The sequence below is a fragment of the Phyllostomus discolor genome, chromosome 9, assembly GCF_004126475.2.
Source record: "Phyllostomus discolor isolate MPI-MPIP mPhyDis1 chromosome 9, mPhyDis1.pri.v3, whole genome shotgun sequence".
NCBI classification, from domain to species: Eukaryota; Metazoa; Chordata; class Mammalia; order Chiroptera; family Phyllostomidae; genus Phyllostomus; species Phyllostomus discolor.
In genome coordinates, this window is record NC_040911.2 from 40,913,353 (window position 1) to 40,935,821 (window position 22,469).

Genomic DNA, 22,469 nt, shown 5'->3' on the forward strand with positions numbered 1-22,469 from the left:
CATTTTCGTTAGTTTCCAGAAACTTTTTGATTTCTTCCCTTATTTCATTCTTCACCCATTCATGGTTTAATAGCATGCTATTCAATCTCCATGATTTTTAGTGTTTCATGTTTCTTTCCTTGGGGTTGGTTTCTAGTTTCAGTCCTTTGTGGATGGAGAAAATTCTAGATATAATTTCAATTTTCTTACATTTGTTGAAGCTTGCTTTGTGTCCTATCATATGGTCTATCTTTGAAAATGTTCCATGTGCATTTAAAAAGAATGTGTATTTTGCTTCTTTGGGATGAAGGGCTCTATATAAATCAGTTAAGTCCATTTTCTCCAGGACATTGCTCAATGCCACAATATCTTTGTTGATATTTTGTTTGGAAGAGCTGTCCATTTTTGACAGTGGGGTGTTAACATCCCCTACTATAATTGTGTTGCTGTCAATATCCTTCTTAAAGTCCTCTAAGATTTTCTTTATGTATTTGGGTGCTCCTATGTTGCGTGCGTATATATTCACAATGTTTATGTCTTCTTGGTGGATTCTTCCCTTGAGTATTATGAAGTGACCTTCTGGGTCTCTCTTTATGGCCCTTTTTTGGAAGTCTATTTTGTTTGATATGAGTGTTGCTACCCCAGCTTTTTTTTTCCTGTTCATTTGCCTGGAAAATTTGTTTTCAGCCCTTCGCTTTTAGCCTGTGTAGATCTTTTGTCCTGAGGTGGGTCTCTTGTAGGCAACATATGTGTGGATCATGCTTTCTTATTCATTCAGCTATTCTATGTCTTTTGATTGGATCATTTAATCCATTTACGTTTAAGGTTATTACTGATAGGTATTTATTCACTGCCATTTCGTACCTGTCTCTCTCTCTCTCTCTCTCTCGCTCTCTTTCTCTCTCCATTTCCTTAAAGCAGACCCTTTACCATCTCTTGTGGAGCTGGTTTAGTGGAGGTGTATTCTTTTAGACTTCTTTTGTCTGGGAAGCTTTTTATTTGACCTTCCGTCTTGATTGAGAGCCTTGCTGGGTAAAGTAGCCTTGGTTGCAGACTTCTGGTTTTCATTACTTGGAATATTTCTTGCCATTCTCTTCTGGCTTGGAGTTTTTCCATTGAGATGTCAGGTGCTAACCTTATTGGGGCTCCCTTGTATGTTACTTCCTGTTTCTCCCTTGCTGGTTTTAAGATTCTCTCTTTGTCTTGGTATTTTGCCATTTTAATTATGATATATCTTGACTTGCCCCTATTTGAGTTCCTCTTGATTGGGACTCTGTGTTTCCTGGATTTGTGTGACTTTTTCTATCATCAAATTAGGAAAGTTTTCCATCATTACTTTTTCAAATGGGTGTTCTATTCCTTGCTCTTCTACTTCTCCTTCTGGTATCCCTATTATACCAATATTATTATGTTTCATACTGTCTTGCATTTCTCTTAGTCCCTCTTCATTCTTTCTGAGACTCTTTTCCTTTTCTTTCTCTTTCTGGGTGTTTTCTTCTACTTTGTCCTCTAGCTCGCTGATCTGATCTTCTGCTTCACCAATCCTGCTTTTCATTCCTTCTACTGTGTTCTTCAGTTCAGAAATTGTATTCTTCATTTCCTCCTGGCCCTTGTTGAGAGTTTCTATTTCCTTTTTCATGCGGATGTAGTTTTCAGTGAGTTCACTGTAGCTTCCCTGTAGTTTCTGGTAGCTCATTGTGAGCTCATTGAGCTTCCTGATGATCTTGGCTTTGAACTCAATATCTGATAATTGAGTTACCTCTATTTCATTTAGCATTCTTTCTGAGGCTTCCTCCTTTCCCTTCATTTGAGGATTGTCTCTTTGTCTTCCCATTGTTTGTGAGACACTTCTTGTTAGACTCAGCTTCTTAAATTGGTCTGTTCTGGCTCCCTGGTTTTGTGGTGTGAACTTCTGTAGTAGAATAGTAGTGAGTTTCAGTGGTGCAGTTTCCTTGATCTCCCGAGCTCACTGGTCTTGGGTTGTGATTTAAGTTGGCTTTGTGTTTGACTTTGGGTTTTGATTCTTGTTTGGTCTTTCTCTGGTGGTTCCTTCCCACTTGCTGGTTAAATGGGGTCTCTCTGTCCACCACCTCTTGTATTTTATTATGCTGGTGAGGGCAGGTTGTGTTGAAGCTGGTTCTTCCATGTGTATAAGGTTTTAAGAACTGTCTCTTGCTGTTGTTCAGTTGTTTTTATTGGGTACTGTCTCTACCATTTAGTTGTATTTCCAGATAGGTCCTGGATTGAGGTTTGTGTGGTTACTACTCCCTCCTTCACCTTGTTCTGTTGTTATCTTTTAGTGGTTCCTTTGTTGTTGGGTTTCCTCTTCCAGTGGGTATCCTGGTTTTCACCACTTCCACTTACTGTTTTTTGTGATCAGTTGGAGGGGGAAAGCAAAATGGTTTAAGACAGCAAGAGAGTATTCTATGATATTTACAGTAGCAGCCAGTAGAGAAGAGATAGGAGATCCTTTGACTATGTATAGTGTTAACCATGATCTTTCACCCAGCTAGCTGATTTTTAGAAAGGATGGAAAGAACATAAGACTCTTGTTGGGAAGGAAAGTATTGTGAGTTGGATCTAGAAAGCAGTGAGGTTGTGGGAGGTCAGATTCTGAGGTAAGGTGAGCATAAAGGGTAGTAAATAGGTGTAGTGTGTGAGAGAATAGAGTTAACCACTATAGTAATAGAGTTCAGGAAACTTTGAAATGGGCTAAAATCTGGGAGGGGTGTTGTGAAGTAATTACAATCGCATGGAACAGCAATTATTTACAATAATATTAGGGCAACAGTCATATGACAGAATCTATGAGATGTAGGTAACAAAAATAGGGAGTACAGAACCTCCAGTAGTGTGCTAATGGGACACAGGTGAGTTAAAGGACAGTAGATTAGCAATACACTATGAAAGAGATATAAGAGGAAAGCTGTCAGTTCATATAATATAACCAGCCTAGCAAAGCAGACTATACAAAAAGAAGAGGGATACAAAAATACTATTAAAAAAAAGATGTAAGAATACTCAAAAAAATAATAATAATACAAATATGCAATAACTTGCAGGTTCTCTGTAATAGCAGAGTGAAATTTGTCTCACTGTCCCAGCTGTTGTGATGCCCCTTCTTTGGGTTGAACTTTGGTCTTTTCACAGATGCAAGATTTTGTCTCACTTGTAGGTATTTAGAAAAAAAATTAAAAAAATAAAAATAAAAAAGGCAGACGAAGGAAGGAAGAAGAGATAAAATTGGAGGAAAGGAAGGAGGAAGGAATAAAACAAGAAAGCAGGAAAGAGAGGAAAAAGAAATCAAAAGAGAATAAAAACAATAAAAATTAAAAAATTAAGAATTCTTAAAAAAATAGAATAAAATTAAAAAGTCTCTTTGTTTCAAAGTGGCCAAACCAGTTTTTCTTCTCTTGCTGGCTGCAGCAGGATGAGGGGTGATTGGTATGGCTTTTCTTCCTCAGACAGTGGTGTGTGCACTGGCTTCTGCACTGTCTGGGAAGCTAACGTGGCTCCTCAGCCTTGTGCTCTGGGTGTGGGAATCAGGCCTTTCCCCAGGGTTACTGCTGTGGACTAGGGTGTGGGGATGCTTTTTCCATGCTTGCGAGTGCCTGTGCCCCCTATGCTGGGCGGCAGGGAGGCTGGAGCGATTGATCACTTTAGGAGAATTCCCCGAACAGTGTCTGTCTTTTCTCTCCTTTCTCTTGAGAAATTCCTCCTGTTCAAGCCTGCTGCTCCACACAATGGCCTGGCTTCTTTTGCAACCAAACTCTCCAGCCAGACGGGTGTCTATGAGGATCAGGGCCCCGCTGCACGACCCAGCCCCTCTGGTGTCCACAGCCTCCAAAGGTGCTCACAGGCCTTGTGTGTTTGCTAGCACCTGGATTCCTCCCAGTGCTGCTCAGACCTTGTTTGGCCGGGGAGGGAGCAGTTGTTCTGGCTGTCTCCCAAGGACTCTGTGGCAAACCCAGCAGTGGGCACTAGGCCTGGGGCTGCAGGCCCCCTGGACCCTGCACTGGTCCCTGGGACCCTACCTTGTTGCAGCACTCTTCTTAGGGTCTGTTTTTTCAGTTCTGCCACAATCCTTGTTCCCCTGTTTTCACATATGCTGAAGTATGTTGGTTGCTTGCTTCTCTACTCCATAGATCCGCCAGGATTTTCTCCCCTGAGCAGAGGGAAGCCGAATCTGTTCTTTCCTACTCTGATGCCATCTTTGCATCCTGACCTGTAATTTAATGAGCACTTTCAAGTTAGAAAAACTATAGCTATGTCCAACAACTGTATTAGAATAACAATAAAAAATGATTAAAAATAAAAAATAAATTAAAAAAATGAAAAATACTGTAATCATAATAAATATTTGTTTCCACATTGTTCTCCTACTATTCTAAAAATACTTTTGTTAGACTTTCCAATGATTTTAAGTTATAGTCTGTGGATCAGCTTTTAATGCTAATATGTAAAGAATGAAAAGACCCAAAATTTGAAATGAGACTTAAAGGATATAACTTGACTAAAAGGAACAAATATGTACAAATAATAGCAATATGGTATCTAGTAATTAGGTTTAATGTAACCCAACTCTGAAATATAGTCACAATTCTCAGAATGAATAGAGGCCAATACTCTGAGTAAATAACTGACACAAAGGTCATGCATCAAAGTTTATGTATTATGTCTTTAACTTTACAGAGTCTATGAGCTTTCACTTATAGTCTGTTTCTGCGTTTGGCACTAACAAACATTTCAGAAGTTGGTAGAGTTAATAAATGGTATAAAAATTTAAGAAAATAGTGGCTAATTTGAGAATAAGAGAATATATAGAAACCTATAAATGTAGATATGTAAATTAAGAGTGTCTCTGTTTGGGCTCTTCAGTGTAGGGCGATGACCTTTGAGAGCATTATACTATTTTGCTATATATTATTGATATATTCATATATATTATGACATATTCATTTATAAAGATTGCCCTGAAACATAAAAAAGGACTAATAGGTGACGCAGACACCGGCTGGCAGTGTCCATGGCATTATGGATGAGACATGAGACATTCACACAGACTACCAAGTGCTGTGGAGGAAAAGGGATGGCACGGCTACCCTCTCAAGGGAAGGGCACCTCAGAGTGGCCTGGCACTCTTTCAAGAGGAGAGCACCTTGATCCTCACTTTGATAGGTTTTTATTGGGTTCATTTGGACAGGAATACAGGTAAAGTTTATTAATCATTGTCAGGCAGTAAGGATCAAATAATAGATAACATTCAAAGCACTACCAGGGCTTATTCTGAGTCAGGGTCTGTTAGCTGAAGAACCATAAAACTTTGAGGAACAAACTCATATTCTGCTCAGACCCTTATCATTTGAAAGCATTCTTATCAAAGCAGGTTTCACAGGAGTTTACGTGTTCTTTCTTAGGTCACCCAGGGATCCCGCCCTTTCTAGCACAGGGCTGTACCACCCTCTGTCATTGTTTCAGGATTAAGTCAGGCAGAGGAAGCAAGGCAGCTAAGAGATTAGGAAACTTCTTGCAGGCAGAATGAGGACTCAGGCTTTGTCAAAGCCCAGGGGTGAGGATCCATCACCCCCTTTCTCCATAGCCCCCCAAGTCCTTCCCTGGGGCCTCCACATGATCATGCCTGTCTTAGATAGTTTCTCCCTTGGGGAATCTTACTGTCATTGGCTAACTGATCAAGCATTGGGGGCCAGTTATGGAAAAAGGAGCAGAAGTGGCACTTCTGCCAGGGAGATAAGCTTTGTCTCCTTAGTGGTTTATGGTCCAAAGGTTGCTCACTCAGCCTTAGGCTTGGGGTGGTTACAGCTTCTGAAACCAGGCAGGGTGGTTCCCAACAAATAGGGAGAGGATTAAATTGAACTTGAGCACAATCTGGAGAATCTACTTTTATGGGTTACCTTATTCCACAAGTGAGTTGCTAGATAAGTGAGTTGATACACATCTGTATTCACATTGTGCTTTTTCTATGCAATGTGCACTCCACTTGGTAAGTCATTCCATTATGCTGTAATTTTCAGACTTTCCCACTGCCTTTATCCTTTTGGAGACCAGTCAGGTGGAACAGATTGGGGCTTGGTGACTTTATAAATAGAGATGGGTCAACAGATTCCATTAATAGCAGAAGTGTCCTAAATCTTTGGCCATGACTCAGATGAAATCATAACTTAAAATTTGTAAATATGGACAAATTTCAAGGTAAAATAAGATGGCAAAAACATATATACCTTTATGCCTCTAATTATAGAAAAAACATAGAATTTATATTTTATATCTGTAATTTGATTTGAAAACACATTTAAAAAAATCCTTACCTGAGGATATGTTTACTGATTTTAGAGAGGAAAGGAGAGGGAATGTTCAGGGGTGGGGAGACAGAGATAGAGAGAGAGAGAGAGTTCTGTTGCCTCCCATACAGGCCCGGACTGGGGGATTGAATCTGCCACTTAGGTATGTGTTGTGACCTGGGATTAAACCCACAGCCTTTTGGTATACAGGATGATGCTCCAATCAACTGAACTGCCTGGCCATGTCTGAAAATACATATTTCCTAGTGTAACGAATTGTCTTCTGTGTTGATGTCTTATTTTAAGCAATATAAATTCTTTTTAAAATTAAATTTATTGGGGTAACATCGGTTAATAACATATGTTTCAAGTGTACAGTTCACTAGTACATCATCTGTACATTGCATTGTGTGCTCACCACTGAAAGTCTGGTTTCCTTTCATTACCACATATATTTAAAAAATTTATTGATTGATTTTAGAGAGCAAGAGGAAGGAGAAGTGGGGAGAGAGAGAGGGAGAGAGGGATTTGTCTTTCACTTATTTATGTATTCGTTGGTTGATTCTTGCATGTGCCCTGACTGGGATGAACATTGGCATATTGCAATACTCTAACCAACTGCATTAACTGGCTGGGCCCCATTTACCATATATTTGTCCCCCTTTACCTTCTTTAACAAATTCTTAGTATATATTTTTTTTGTACCACTGGATATGGATCACCACAAACATTTAATTTTTCACTTGAGCTATGGAGTGACTGGATTTTTAAAATTAAACAATAAAATCTCATTAAAATTTTAAGAAACATTTTAAAACATAACAGGGAACATTTTAAAATTATGTCTATATATTCTGTAAACCAACAGCAAGATTGCCATTGTAGTATATTTTATTAATAAAATAGATAAATTCTCTTATTTGATGTATCATTTCAATTTATTACAGAATGTAAACAAATAAGAATTATAGGTCTTAATCCCTCCCCCTACACTTACACACACACTTTTAAAATTGAAACCCAGCTCTCCTCCGCTACTCTCCCTGCTAGGGTGCTCAGGCTGCAGGCTTCCCTGAGCCCCCTCCAAGCTCTGGGTTCCAGCTAAGCCAGTGCTACTGTCCTCTATTTCCAGCCACCATCATGATCATCTACTGGACCTCATCAGCCATGATAAGATGTTCTCTGATATCTACAAGATCTGGGAGATCTGGAGACTGATTGTGCTTGGAGATAGAGTGAAACATCAATGACTCGCTTATTGGTGGAAATGCCTCCACTGAAGGCCCAGAGGACGAAGGTACCCAAAGCACTTTAATCCCTGGTGTTGATGTTGTCATGAACCATCATTTGCAGGAAACCAGCTTCAGGAGAGAAGAAGCCTAGAAGAAATATATCAAAGAATACATGAAATCAATCAAATGGAAATTTGAAGAACAGAAACCAGAAAGAGTAAAACCTTGTATATCAGGGGCTACAGAACAAATCAAGCATATCCTTGCTAATTTCAAAAACTACCAGATCTTGATTGGTGAAAATGTGTGTCCAGAAGGCATGGCTACCAGGACTGTGTTGAGGAGGGTGTAGCCCCATATATGATTCTCTCTAGGGATGGTTTAGAAATGGAAAAATGTTAACAAATTTGGCAATTTGTATCTATCACCTGTCATCATAACTGCCTGCTGCTTTTCATCCACACAGCAGGACTAGGACAAATGGTACTGATGTTATCTTGAGCTCTTCATTTATTTTGACCTTGATTTATTTGGAGCAGAGGCATTGTTTTTAAGAATAAATATGATGTGTAGGTTGTCTAAAAATAAAATCTGTTTAAACCAAAGTAAAATAAAATAAAATAAAATAAACCACAGCATCCTTTGGGATTGCAATGGGTTGTGTTGGGGCATTTTCCCCAGCAATTAATATAGTTAATACTTTGTTCTTACTAAGCGTTCAATAAATATTTGTTAATTGATTTAATTTTTATTCTAGAAAGCATTTGTTTAATGAGATAGATAAATATTTGAGTACACTGAAGTATTTTAAATCATCAAATTGGGTGGGACATTCTTTTTAAATGATTGCATTTTATTCATTTGGGTACAAATCACAGTAGGTACTTTTGAGAAGTCTAGTGTTGCTATATACACTCTTGTGCTCCCAGAAATATATTTGTCACTAGCTTTTTGCTTTTCTTTTTAATTTCCACCCACTTTTGCTGCTCCTAAATAGCAAAATGCTGTCCTGATTACTCTTTCAATTTCTTTTTCTTTAAGTATATTTTATTGATCATGCTATTACAGTTATTCCAATTTTTTCTCCCCTTTATCTCCCCCCACCCTGCACCCCTCACCCTCCAGCATTCCCTCCCAACCCCTTAGTTCATGTCCATAGGTTGTATGTATAAGTTCTTTGGCTTCTCTATTTCCTATACTATTCTTAACCTCTCCTTGTCTATTTTATTCTGACCAATTATGTTTCTTATTCCCTGTACCATTTCCCTCCATTTCCCCCTTCCCCCTTCCCACTGATAATCGTCTATGTGATCTCCATTTCTGTGATTCTGTTCTTGTTCTAGTTGTTGCTTAGTTTTAGTTTTTGATTTTTAGGTTTGGTTGTTGGTAGTTGTGAGTTTGTTGTCATTTTACTGTTCATAGTTTCTGACCTTCTATTTCTTAGATTAATCCCTTTAACATTTCATATAATAAGGGCTTGGTGATGATGAACTCCTTTAACTTGACCTTATCTGGAAAGCACTTGAACTGCCCTTCCATTCTAAATGATAGCTTCACTGGCTTGGATGTAAGTCCTTGCCTTTCATGATTTCAAATACTTCTTTCTAGCTCCTTCTTGCCTGCAAGGTTTCTTTTGAGAAATCAGCTGATAGTCCTATGGGCACTCCTATGTAGGTAACTGTCTCCTTTTCTCTTGCTGTTTTAAGATTCTGTCCTTGTCTTTAATCTTGGGTAACTTAATTATGATGTGTCTTGGTGTGTTTCTTCTTAGGTCCAATCTCTTTGGGACTCCCTGGGCTTCCTGGACTTCCAGGAAGTCTATTTCTTTTACCAGACTGGGGGAGTTTTCCTTCATTATTTTTTCAAATGAGTTTTCAATTTCTCATTCTTGCTCTTCTTCTTCTGGCACCCATATGATTCAGAAGTTGGAGTGCTTAAGGTTATCCCATAAGTTCCTAAGCCTGTCCTCATTTTTTAACTCTTGTTTCTTCCTTCTGTTCTGGTTGGATGTTTCTTTCTTCCTTCTGGTCCACACCATTGATTTGAGTCCTGGTTTCCTTCCCTTTACTGTTGGTTCCTTGTATATTTTGCTTTATTTCCCATTATGTAGCCTTCATTTCTTCCTTCATTTTGTGACCAAACTCAATCAATTCTGTGAGCATCCTGATTACCAGTGTTTTGAACTCTGCATCAAAAATGTTATCTGTTTCCTTGTTGCTGTCTCTGGAGTTCTGATCTGTTCTTTCATTTGGGCTATACTTCTTTGTCTCAGAGCACCTTTTATGTTGTAAGGGATGGAGCCATATCTATTCTCCAGGGTGCAGCAACCCTCTTTTCTGCATTGTGGCACTGTCTGTGTGGCAGGGGTCAGAGAGGGAACAATGCTGCTTGCTTGCTCCTCTCTAGCTCCACTTTCCAACAAACTCTCCTGTGAGCCTGAGAGTTTCTTCCACCTTTGCTACCCCATGCAGTAGTTTATAGCTAAAGGTGTTGAGTTTTTAGTTTCCTGGTCAGCAAGTCCTGCCTTGCCCACCTGGTCCTCCAGCCACCACCTTGCTGTGTGTTCTCTCTGCCCAACTGCCTGTCTCCACCCCTCCTATATATCTGGATGAATGTTTCTTTAAATCCTTGGTTGTTGGAGTTCCATGCAGTTTGATTTTCTGTCAGTTCTGGTTGTTTATTGTTTTGAAATTGATTGTTATCCTTTTGGTTGTGTTTGAGGAAGTGAAGTGTTTCTACCTACACCTCCATCTTGGCCAGAACTCTGTGGGGGATGTTTTGAAATGGTCTAGTTCAACTGCCTCATTTTACAGATGAGAAAAAAGCAATACTGAGAGGCTGAGTGATTTATAATCAGTATAAATGCCAGTTTTTTACCCCATTGTATAGTTCTCTGGAGTTTTCACATTGGTTAAACTAAAATTTGAAGACTTACCTGTAACTGTTAGTATATTAGAACCATGATGGGTTATGATTCAAGATGGTGAAACAAAAGCTGTTTCAAGATGCCACTTTGCTAGAGTATCATCAATTCCATCAAATAAATGCAGTAGCCATTTAATTTTCTCATGCAAGTTCTAGCAACAGAGTGAAAGTTATTATGCTTCAGTTCAGGCTCATATATATATATATATATATATATTTTTTTTTAGTTAAATGATGCCTCAAAATTTCCCTATTATGGGTTGTCTTGCCTTTATATAGAAAATTGTAAGGGCAATTGTGGTTATTTTACTTTTACCTCTGAAACTTTTGGAACCAGCTATATTTGAACTCTTGCTGGTAATTTTAGCAAAAGGATGATGGTGTGTTATGTGAACATTTATATTTTTCTATTTAATAATATATCCTCTTTGGTGAGTTTTCCACTGATTTGAGAAATTTCAAACCATCTATGGTAATTTTTTTGCCTCAAAATTAAATTTCTTCCAAATCTGATTATGTTTAGATTAGGTTATCTAACTGAAATGAAATACTAATTCATGTGGACAGGGTGCTTACTAAATCTTATAAAACATTTGACCTTTTAAAAATAACATACTATAGTATTATGTTTCCACAAACACTTTTTAACAGATATTTGTTGAAATTCAAGGAACCATGAGTAAAATATTTAGTCTGAATATTTTCTGCAACCAATAAAGTTCATTTTCCTGTGCATATCACAATAGCTTTGAGCTCAGCCTGGCTACTAATTGCTACTTATTTAAATGGTGAAATTGCTTCTTGATAATTTTTAAAATTATTTAGCTATTTAACAGAGCTCAATCTTCATGTCTAGAAAATAGTGATGTTAAAACTTAGTGAACGATCCTATGTGCTCTCATTATTTCTAGTTAATGATAATAACAGAAATCTCTAACAATGCTTTCATATTTATATTTCACTTGTTTCCTTTACTTTTGTTACTTCAGTTCAAAATTCAGAGCTTCCAAATGTTGAAATAGACTGTCTTTAACCACAAAAAGCACAGCTTAGCCCTAGCTTCATTTATTTTGAATTAAGTGAAGTTGGCACCATCACTACATAGATGAATGGCTTTTGACTAAATTGTGTTGTTCTCCTCAATAGCAAACAGCTTCCCCCACCCCTCTGAACAAACACTGTCACTTTTATTACCAATCATTAATGGTTAGACATGAAGCTGGCTGTTCTCTTAATGTTACCCCAGTGATTACATATTCATTTACTGAATGTGAATAACAAATAGGCTGTGTCTTGTCTACTTGTGATCATTTTCAGATAACAATCTGCAGTCAGATTGTTCCTGACCCCTGACTCCATGATATTGCTTGTGTGGTATCATCCTATTTGTTAATTCATTCCTTGATCACATAGCTCTTATACCTAATACATTTTCCTCACACTTTGTAGCAAATTTCCATTATCCTTATAACCCAAACCTCATGTATTTACCTTTGTTAGAGTCAGTTTTAGTAGTGACTACATCAGCACATAGTAACACAGGAATAAGATTCTTAAATAAGATACAGGAAGGAAATGCTGGGCTATATTCTTATTTCTTTATACCCTAGAGACTTGGCAGGGGAAGATGCTATGCCCACTGATTCTGTTTACAGCTAAGCATTTTTAGAATCTTAGAATTTTCTTTTTTGTAGTTCTTCATATTGTAAATACATTGGAAAGCTAACAAAACAGATTTCCTGTAAAAGAATCAATATAAAAATAGTCTGTAAGAATACATGCCACCATCTGTGTTTTCTTATCTAGAAATTGTATCCCTGTCTCAGATTGACTTTCAAATTATTATGTTATAAATATTAATTTATATGTATGGAAAGAAATTAGAAAAAGTGTAAAAGTGTGTCTGTGAATATTATATACATACATGTATATTTAATACATACACAGTTTTGGATGAGAATTTCTTCTGTCTTGGCAGATAATTTCAATTTGAAGGTTCTTCTTGCAATATGGTATAACCAGAGTATATAATAAATTTTAAAATATTCTCTTTTTTCTTTGGTACATTTTTAATTTTATTTTTTATTGTTGTTCAAGTACAGTTGTCTCCATTTTCCCCTCACCACTCTCCCCCACCCCACACACTCCCACCCTCAATCCTACTCCCCTTTGGCTTTGTCCATGGGTTCTTTACACATGTTTCTTGATGACCATTCCCCTTCTTTCCCCCATTATCCCTCTCCTCCCAACCCTCTGGTTACTGTCAGCTTGTTCTTTATTTCCGTGTCTCTGGTTATATATTTTGCTTGCTTGTTTGTTTTATTGATTAGATTCTACTTATAGGTGAGATCATATGGTATTTGTCTTTCACCACCTGGATTATTAAACTTAGCATAATGCTCTCTAGTTCCATCCATGCCATCACAAAGGGTAAGAGCTCCTTTCTTCTTTCTGCTGTGTAGTATTCCATTGTGTAAATGTACCATAGTTTTTTTATCCACTCATTTACTTTTGTGGTAGCTGTTTTGTAAGTCAAAGTTTAGTGATGGGGATATAACTTCAACAACAGCATCCTCAGGGACCCACAAAACCACTCAGAAATGTATTTTGTTTTGAATAACATATGAATGTGTATGTAATATACAACTATCATATATTATGATATGAAAATAGAAGTAGACATTATTTATTAAGCAAAAAAAAAATAAAGCTAACATGGCATTTTAGTCAATAAAATAAACTAATACTTAAAGGAAAATGAACAGGCAAATATGATTACATTTGGCCCAAGTTGCTATTCTAGTAAAAGTGAACCATATTTCCCTTTTAAAATGGCCCCCACCCCAGAGAGCAGAATTAAATGACATAGACACTGAAAGAACAATTCTGAGTATCTATAAATCTAGAAGCTGGTTCTTTGAAAAGTTAAACAAAATCAACAAGCCTGTAAGCAGATTATTTGAGAAAAAAAGAGAGAAGACCCAAATAAAGTCAGAAATAAAAGAGAAGAGATTAGAGCAGATACCACAGAAATACAAAGGGGTGTAAGAAATTACTATGAAGAACTATATGCCAAGAAATTTGAAAACCTAGGTGAAATGAGCAAGTTTCTACAAAAAAGTATAACCTTCCAAAACTGAATGAAGAAGAAGCAGAAAGCCTGAACAGACTGATAACAGCTGATGAAATCAAAGCAGTAATCAAAAATCTCTTGGCACACAAAAGCCCTGGACCAGATGGTTTCACAGGAGAATTCTACAAAGCATTTAAGGAAGACCTAACCCCTAGTCTTCAAAGACTATTCCAAAAAAATCCAAAATGATGGAAGGTTCCCAAACTCATTTTAGGGTGAAGCCAGCATCACCCTAATCGAAAAACCAGATAAAGACACAACAAAGAAAGAAAACTTCAGGCCAATATCACTGATGAACACAGACGCTAAAATCCTTAACAAAATAATGGCAAACCACATGCAACAATACATTAAAAAGATCATAAACCATGACCAAGTGGGATTCATCCCAGAGACACAAGGTTGGTACAATATCCACAAATCAATTATGATACATCCCATAAACAAAATGAAAGACAAAAGTCACATGATAATATCCATAGATGCAGAAAAAGCATCTGATTAGGTACAGAAACAATTTATGATAAAAACACTCAGCTAATTGGGAGTAGAGGGAGCATTGCTCAGCATGATGAAGGCCATATACAAGAAACCTATGGCCAACATCATACTCAATGGGCAAAAACTAAAATCATATCCACTAAGATCAGGAACAAGACAAGGATTTCTGCATTTACCACTTCTATATAACATAGTATTGCAAATCCTAGCCACAGTAATCAAACAAGAAAAAGAAATACAAGGCATCCAGATTGGAAAGGAGGAAGCAAAACTGTCATTGTAGATGACATGGTAGTGTACATAGAAAATCCTATAAACTCCACCGAAAAAATACTTGACCTAATAAGTGAATTTGGCGAAACAGTGGGAAGTCAATATTCAGAACAACAAAGTCAATATTCAGAAATCAAATGCATTTTTGTACACCAACAAAGAAATATCAGAAACAGAAATCAGGAAAAAAATCCCATTTGATAGAGCAATAAGAAAAATGAAGTACCTATCCAAGGTACTTGGATAGGAATAAACCTATCCAAGAAGGTAAAAGACCTATACTAAGAAAACTACACTGAAGAAAGTAATTAAGGAAGAGACAAACAAATAAAAGCATGTACCATGTTCATAGATTGAAAGAATTAGTATCAAAATGTCCATACTACCCAAAGCAATTTATAGATTCAAAATTTATTTGGAACCATAAATGGCCCTGAATATGAGCAGGAATTTTGAGAAAGAAGAACAAAGTAGGAGGAGTCATAATCAATCAAAACAGTTTGGTACTGGCATAAAAACAGACACATAGATCAATGGAACAGAATAGAGAGCCCAGAAATAAACCCAAGTCTCTATAGTCAATTAATATTTGACAAAGGGGGCAGAAGCATAAAATGGAGTAAAAATAGCTTCTTCAACAAATGGTATTGGGAGATCTGGACAGCTACATGCAAAAAATGAAAGTTGACCACCAGTTTAAACCATAACAAAAATAAACTCAAGACGGTAAAAGACTCAAATATTACTCATAATACTATAAAAGTTCTAGAGGACAATATAGGCAGGAAAATCTAAAGTATTCCACGCAGCAAGTTTTTCATGGCTACATCCCCTAGGGCAAAGGACCTAAAGGAAAGAATAAAGAAATGGGACTTCAAAATAAAAAGCTCCTACAAGGCTAAAGGAAACAGCAAAATGAAAAGAGTACCAACCATATGGGAAAACATATTTGCAAATGATACCTGAGACAAGGGTATGATCTCCAAAATATATAAAGAACTCACATGACTCCACTTCAGGAAGACAAACAATCCAATTAAAAAATGGGCAAAGGACCTGAACAGACACTTTTCCAAGTAGGACATACCCAGGGCCCATAGACATATGAAAGGATGCTCAGTATCACTAGCCATCAGAGAGATGCAAATTAAAACCTGAGTGAGATACCACTTCTCACAGGTTAGAATGGCCATCATAAACAAGTCAACAAACCACAACTGCTGGGGAGGTTGTGGAGAAAAGGGAACCCACTTCACTGTTGGTGGGAATGAAGACTGGTGCAGCCACTGTGGCAAACAGTATGGAATTTCCCAGAAAACTGAAAATGGAATTGCCTTTTGATCCAGCAATTACATTCCTGGGATTATTTCCTAAGAATCCTGAAACACCTATTCAAAAAAATCTATGCACCCCAATGTTCATAGCAGGTCTATTTACAATAGCCAAGTGCTAGAAGTAACCTAAATGCCTGCCAGTAAATGAGTGGATCAGAAAACTATAGTAAAAAAAATATTTGGTACATTTACTCAATGAAATACTACACAGCAGAAAGAAAGAAAGAGCTCCTACTGTTTGTGACAACATGGATGGAACTGGAGAATGTTATGCTAAGTGAAATAAGCCCGGTGGTGAAAGACAATTACCATATGATCTCAGCTATAAATGGAACTAATCAACAAAATAAACAAGCAAGTAAAAATATAACCAGAAACATTGAAATAAAGAACAAACTGACAGTAACTAGAGGGGAGATGGGAGATGATAACAGGGATACAGTGTGAAGGGTCACCAAGAAACATGTACAAAGGACACATGGAGAAAGCCAAAGGCAGGTAGGGTTGAGGGTGGGAGGTGGCAATGACTGGAGTTAGTAGGGGTGATGGAAAAAAAGAGAACAAAATGAGGTAATGGATGTTTAGACTTCCTGTGATGATCATATTGTAATATGTGCAAATATCAAATCATTTTGTTGTATACCTGAAAGTGATATAATGCTAACTGTACCTCAATAGAAAATAAAAAAAATAAAATAAAATGTTCCCTCTTTTTTGGTGAGAAATCAATAGAAACGCATTTCAGAAATTCCCTTTGGCTTGATTTATTGACATTGAAGCTCTATGCCTAAAGAAAATCTCTTTGCAAACCTAATTATTTAGTGGTTAATATGAGTTTTCCCCTATGTTTTTCTAATTAAAATGATTTTATTTTGCATAATATTTATAGGAGGGAAATATTTGAAAATGAAGTTTGATAATCTCCTTGTCTTTTATTCACAGAGTTTAATTTCCGACACTGTGCAAGGTAGTTTAACTGGGCAACTTAGGAAAGATTGTTCTGGAAGCAGTGGAATGGAGCAGTAACACTGCAAGAACATCCATAAAGTCTTCTTCAGTTGTTTAGATGGAAGTAACTGAACAAAATTAAAAGTTAATTTTTTCCTTTCTTTATCTTTTCACTTACTCTCATTGTTTTAATGAGCAGTTATCTTGCTAGTAGACTTAGCATGGGTGTAGAAGTCAACAGTTCTCCATTGGGTGTTGACTCAGTTGTGCCAGAAAGGACTACCCATCCAAAAGAAATCTCTCCTACTTGCACCGAATCCTTTAAAAAGGGGGACACAACTTTTAATTTTACAATTAGAGTTGAAATCTGGAGGCAACACAGCAAAATTCAACTCATACTAGTGTTGGGGTGATTAGTTGTCACCTCTTAAATATAGGTTTAGACGGAAAGGATATACTTAAAATATGAAAACCCTAATGCTTGGAGGGAGCAGTTAAGGAGTCATAGTGGGGAAAGTGTGTTAACAGGGAGCCTGAGATGCTCTGGTAAATATGTATATTAGTAATTTCTAATATGTGCTCTTTGGTCAGAAAAATAAACAAAATAATTCCACCAAGTTAGGTTGCCATGTATGTGTTCTGGGTAGGATATCTATGTGTAAACAAGTTAAGAAAATGCTTCTCCAGAACAATTCATTCCTTCTATGGTAAACCTAAGACATATGATACAACAGGTGGGACAATTTGCTTAAAAGCCTAAAACACCATCTCTGAACCTCCATTAGCTGGAACCTCTGCTTTATCTACATCCATCTGAAGACAGCAATATGACACCCATGGTAAGAAATATCTTCATTTCCTACATGTGTGCATCCAGGCCTAAGGAATAGCATGAGACTGAACTTATGGCAGAAGCTGGAGCATTATCTAGAGCCTGGTTTTCAGCTTGCTTTAAGAAGTACCTTTCACTGCTGCTGTGGTTCTTCCTGATTTATTTCACACCTAATCTTTATCTTTCTGTGGTGACATTATGGCAGCAGTCTCCAGCCTGACTACCCAGTAGAATCACCTGAAGGAGTTTTCAGACATGCTAAGGTGTAGGTTTGTACCCCTGGTACCACTTCAATCAGGGTCTCTGGTGGTGGGAATAAATTTTAGTTTTTCAAAAAGTTCCCAGTTAAGTCTATTTGTAGTAAGGTTGAATGTCATTGTGGGCTTTTTTTGTTTTGTTTTGTTTTTAAATTTATGAAGGCATAGATGAAACTAGTTTATGGTGTTCTTGGAAAGAATCTTGGTTACTGAAAAATAAAAAGTATATTAATATTTTGAAATGATGTCTGTGGAAGGTCTTTTTGTACTTAAGACTTAAAATTTGTTTTTAAATTGTGGCAAGTTTCATTAAAGAAAATTAACAAATAATGTACTTACTTGACTATGGAAGGAAGAACATATAGATTTGTTTATTTATTTATTTATCCTCACCTGAGGACATGCTGATTTTAGAGAGAGGGGAAGGGAGGGAGAGAGAGAGGGAGAGAAACATTGATGTGAGAAGCATTAACTGGTTGCCTCTCGTATGTGCCCTGATAGGACACTGAACTCACAATCTAGGCATGTGCCCTGACTGGGAATCAAACCTGTAACCTTTCAGTTTATAAGATGACACTCCAAAAGCTACATGGTCAGGGCCATGTAGGTTTTATACAAATATTGTATATTTACACACAGTAGTTTTAGAGGGAGTAACAATTTCATGTTTTGATTAAAGATGACTTAGGTTAAATTCATTAAATATTAGGAGTATTGAAAGCCACTAATTGCCATAAAACTTGGTATTTCCCTTATGAATGTGATATGTGCACAAACTAATGTGTCTAAATGAGATTGTTATCTGAAAGACTATGACATGTGTCCAGAAAAAAATTGATAAATTTACTTAAACTTTTATTCCTACTGCTAGTCAAATATCTTAGGAAAAAAGTACTTAAAAACCACATCAAATCAATCCTTAAATTCTGTTTTTTTAAAGATAGCAAGTAGACATATACAGTGAAAATACCTACATATGTTAAATTTAAATATTCCTTCCACATAAAATATTAATAAGGTGATATTTGACATAAGGCAAATTAGGTCAAGTGTACAGGAAGTAACTGTGCATATTCGGGTAGTTTCCAATTTTATTCCATGTTTAGAATTTTTTCTTAAGACTTTGATTCTACATTTAGAATTTTTTTAAAGATGTATTGAGTTTTGGCTAAGATGGGGGAGTAGGTAGAAGCACTTTGCTTCCTTGAACATTCAGAAGAAGGATACCAACCAATTTAAAAACAAAAAACAAGAACTGTCAGAAAATGAGACTGCATGGAAGTCCACCAACCAAGGAGTTAAAGAAGAAATATTCATCCAGACTGGTGTGCCAAGACAAACAAATATGTCCCAAATGAAAGAACAGATTAGAACTCCAGAGAAAGCTAAGCAATAAGGAGGTAGATATCCTATCAGATTCAGAGTTCAAAACACTAATAATCAATAGGCTCACAGAAATTATTGAGTTCGGTCACAAAATGAAGGAAGAAATGAAGGCTATACAAAGTGAAATAAGGAAAATATACATGGAACCAACAATGAAGGGAAGGAAACCAGGACTCAAATCAACAATTTGGAACAAAAGGGGCAAAGAAACATCTGACCAGAACAGAATGAAGAAACAAGAGTTCAAAAAATGAGGACAGGCTTAGGAACTTATAGGACAACTTTAAGCACTCCAAATCTGAATCATAGGAGTGCCAGAAGGAGAAAAGCAAGAGCAAGAAGTGGAAAACTTATTTGAAAAAATGATCTAGGAAAACTTTATCTGGTGAAGGAACTAGTTGTACAAGTCCAGGAAGTTCAGAGAATCCCAAAGAAGTCGGGCCCAAGAAGAAACACACCAAGACACATCATAATTAAGTTACCCGAGATTAAAGATAATAAGAGAATCTTAACAGCAGCAAGAGGAAAGGAGACAGTTACCTATAAGGGAGTGCCCATAGACTGTCAACTTATTTCTCAAAAGAAACCTTGCAGGCAAGAAGGGGCTGGAGAGAAGTATTTGGAGTCATGAAAGGCAAGGACTTACATCCAAGATTACTGTATCCAGCAAAGCTATCATTTAGAATGGAAGGGCAGATAAAGTGCTTCCAAGATAAGGTCAAGTTAAAAGAGTTCATTATCACCAAACACTTATATGAAATGTTAAAGGGACTTATCTAAGAAATAGAAGATCAGAAACTATGAACAGTAAAATGACAACAAACTCACAACTATCAACAATTGATAGTTGTTGATCGTTGAACCTAAAAATCAAAAGCAAAAAGTAAGCAAACAACTAGAACGGTAATAGAATCACAGAAATGAAGATCACATGAAGGGTTATCATTGGGGAGGCAGAAGGGTAGAATGGGGTGAAAAGGTACAAGGAGTAAGAGGCATAATTGGTAGGCACAAAATAGACAGGGGGAGGTTAAGAACAGTGTAGTAAATGGAGAAGCCAAAGAACTTATATGTACAATGCATGGACATGAACTAAGGAAGGGATACTGGAGTGTGGGGAGGGGGTACAGGATGGAGGGGGATGAAGGGGAGAAAAAATTGAGACAACTATAATAGCATAATCAGTAAAATATACTTAAAAAAGATTTTTTTCTTAGGAACAGATAACTAGGTTTGAGTTTATTGAGTGAAAGTTTAAGGACATTTTTAAAAACTCTAATGCATATTGTTAGTTCAGTTTGTTCATTAGATTCCACATATGTGTGAAATCATGTAGTATTTGTTTTTCTCTGACTGGCATATTTCAGTTAACATAATGTTCTAGTGACATAGAGACAGACTCATAGAGAGCAGGCTGACATCTTGGGGAAAGGGAATGGGAGGATGGAGGAATTATGGGAAAGAAAAAGAAAAGAAGAAATTCTGGACATGGACAACAGTGTGGTGATTGTGGGGTGGGGAAGGGAGAATGGAGGTGGAAGAGGGTATGGGGGATGAATGGTGATGGAAAAAATATAAATATAAAAATACTGCTAGATAAATTTCCAAAATAATTTTCTAATTTACACTTTTACCAATGTGTACAAAGATCTGTTTCATGGCAAATTCTCTGTAGGCTACTAAAGCCAAAGGTGAGGCAGTACAGTTGTACCTGTTACCTGTGAGGGGTTGGTTTCCAGGACCCCCACAAACACCTAAATCTGTGGATGCTCAAGTACATCATGTAAAATGGAGTAGTTTTTGCATATAACCTACTCACAATCTTTTGTATACTTTAAATCATTTCTAGATTACTTATAATACCCAATACACTGTAAATTCTATGTAAATATCTGTTATACTGTGTTGTTTAGGGAATAGTGACAAGAGAAACATCTGTATATGTTCAGTACAGTCACAATAGTCATAGGCCTAACTAGTTAGTAGTACACGTCAGCAACAATGTAACAGTTTTCTTTTTTTTTTAACTTTCTCAATCCATGGTTGGTTGAATCAGTGGATGTGGAACTTGTGGATATGTAGGGCTGACTGTATAAGGCAGACCATTTTTTTTGCAGGCTCCATTTAATGATCTGCCTCTTACTTTTTTGCTATAGGTCAACTCTGCTCTTTGGGAACATTAGATGAGTTGATGGAACTTCCCCTTATTCATTTTCCAGTCGTATAGTTTTATTTTAGGATGCATACATTTGGCTAGATGTTATTGCTTTTTCTAAATCTTTATCAATGAGTGTGAAAGTTTGCAGAAAGTTGTACATGAATGTTGTCCATCTTAAATTTTTATCATTAATTTTGAGAACTGTGTATATGATAGGGTACATACGTGTGCAAATATACATACATATATATGTTGAATAATACTGTCAAATACAATTTTTTAAAATATTTTTTAAAATTTTGGAGAAAGAACTTTTGGTATTTATTTACTTTATTTTTATGGAAGTATTTACACTTAGGTTCTTAAGTGCTATCATTTTGTTTTAATTTTATTTTTAAATCTTTTTAATTGTATTTTTTTACTTTAAGTCCCCATAATCACCATACTGTTGTTCATGCCCATGAGTCCTTTTTCCTTTTTGCTCAATGTCACCACCTCCTAACATCCCCACCCCCGCCAACTAACAGTCATCTGTTCTCCATCATATAAATCTGTCCCCATTTTCTATGTTAGTTCAGTTTGTTCATTAGATTCCACATATGTATCACTTCTTGGCCTTTTGGCTAGATCAAGTGTAGTATTTGATCTTATCAGTTTATGTGCTATCAGTTTGAAAGTAAAGTATACCTACTTTACTACAACAGTTATGGGGCTCTGAAAGACTTAAAAGAGTATGCTGATGCTTTAGCCATGTTAATAAGTAACATTTTATCCTACTTTAAGACATGTTTTCTATTTTCATATGTAAAATAAGCCTAGGTACATACCAGGTATTTTACTTTTCTCAAAGAAAAAGATCTAAGACTCGTGTCAGAGCATCTATCGTACTGCATACCATTTTTACTGTCTTATTTGCATATCAGTGGCTGGACTTCCATTGTTTTAACTTTAGTCACATCAGTCATTTTAAAAGTATCTGATATATTTTTTTGGCCTCATCGTATTTCATGCATATGTTGGAAATTTAACTTTTCCTTTCCCACATTATTTGTCTGATAACTATGTTTTCTCTTGAGTGATGTTTCTAATACCCAGCTCTCACTCTAGTGGGATTATTTTGATCAACATCACTTAATTGAACCATTTTTTGCCCAGCCTCTGTACTGAGTACAATATGACTTTTCTTGATATATTACTAATAGGCCCTGGTTC

At 36.6% G+C, this 22,469-nt stretch overlaps 1 non-coding gene and 1 pseudogene across 1 annotated transcript; both read left to right on the forward strand.

Moving 5' to 3' along the window:
• Positions 1 to 7,384: 7,384 nt before the first annotated feature.
• LOC114506951 lies at positions 7,385 to 7,965 on the forward strand (annotated as a pseudogene).
• Positions 7,966 to 21,860: 13,895 nt separating this feature from the next.
• Positions 21,861 to 22,052, forward strand: LOC114507215. The gene has a single exon (XR_003685470.1). It is a non-coding gene; the product is annotated as a U2 spliceosomal RNA (small nuclear RNA).
• Positions 22,053 to 22,469: the final 417 nt, after the last annotated feature.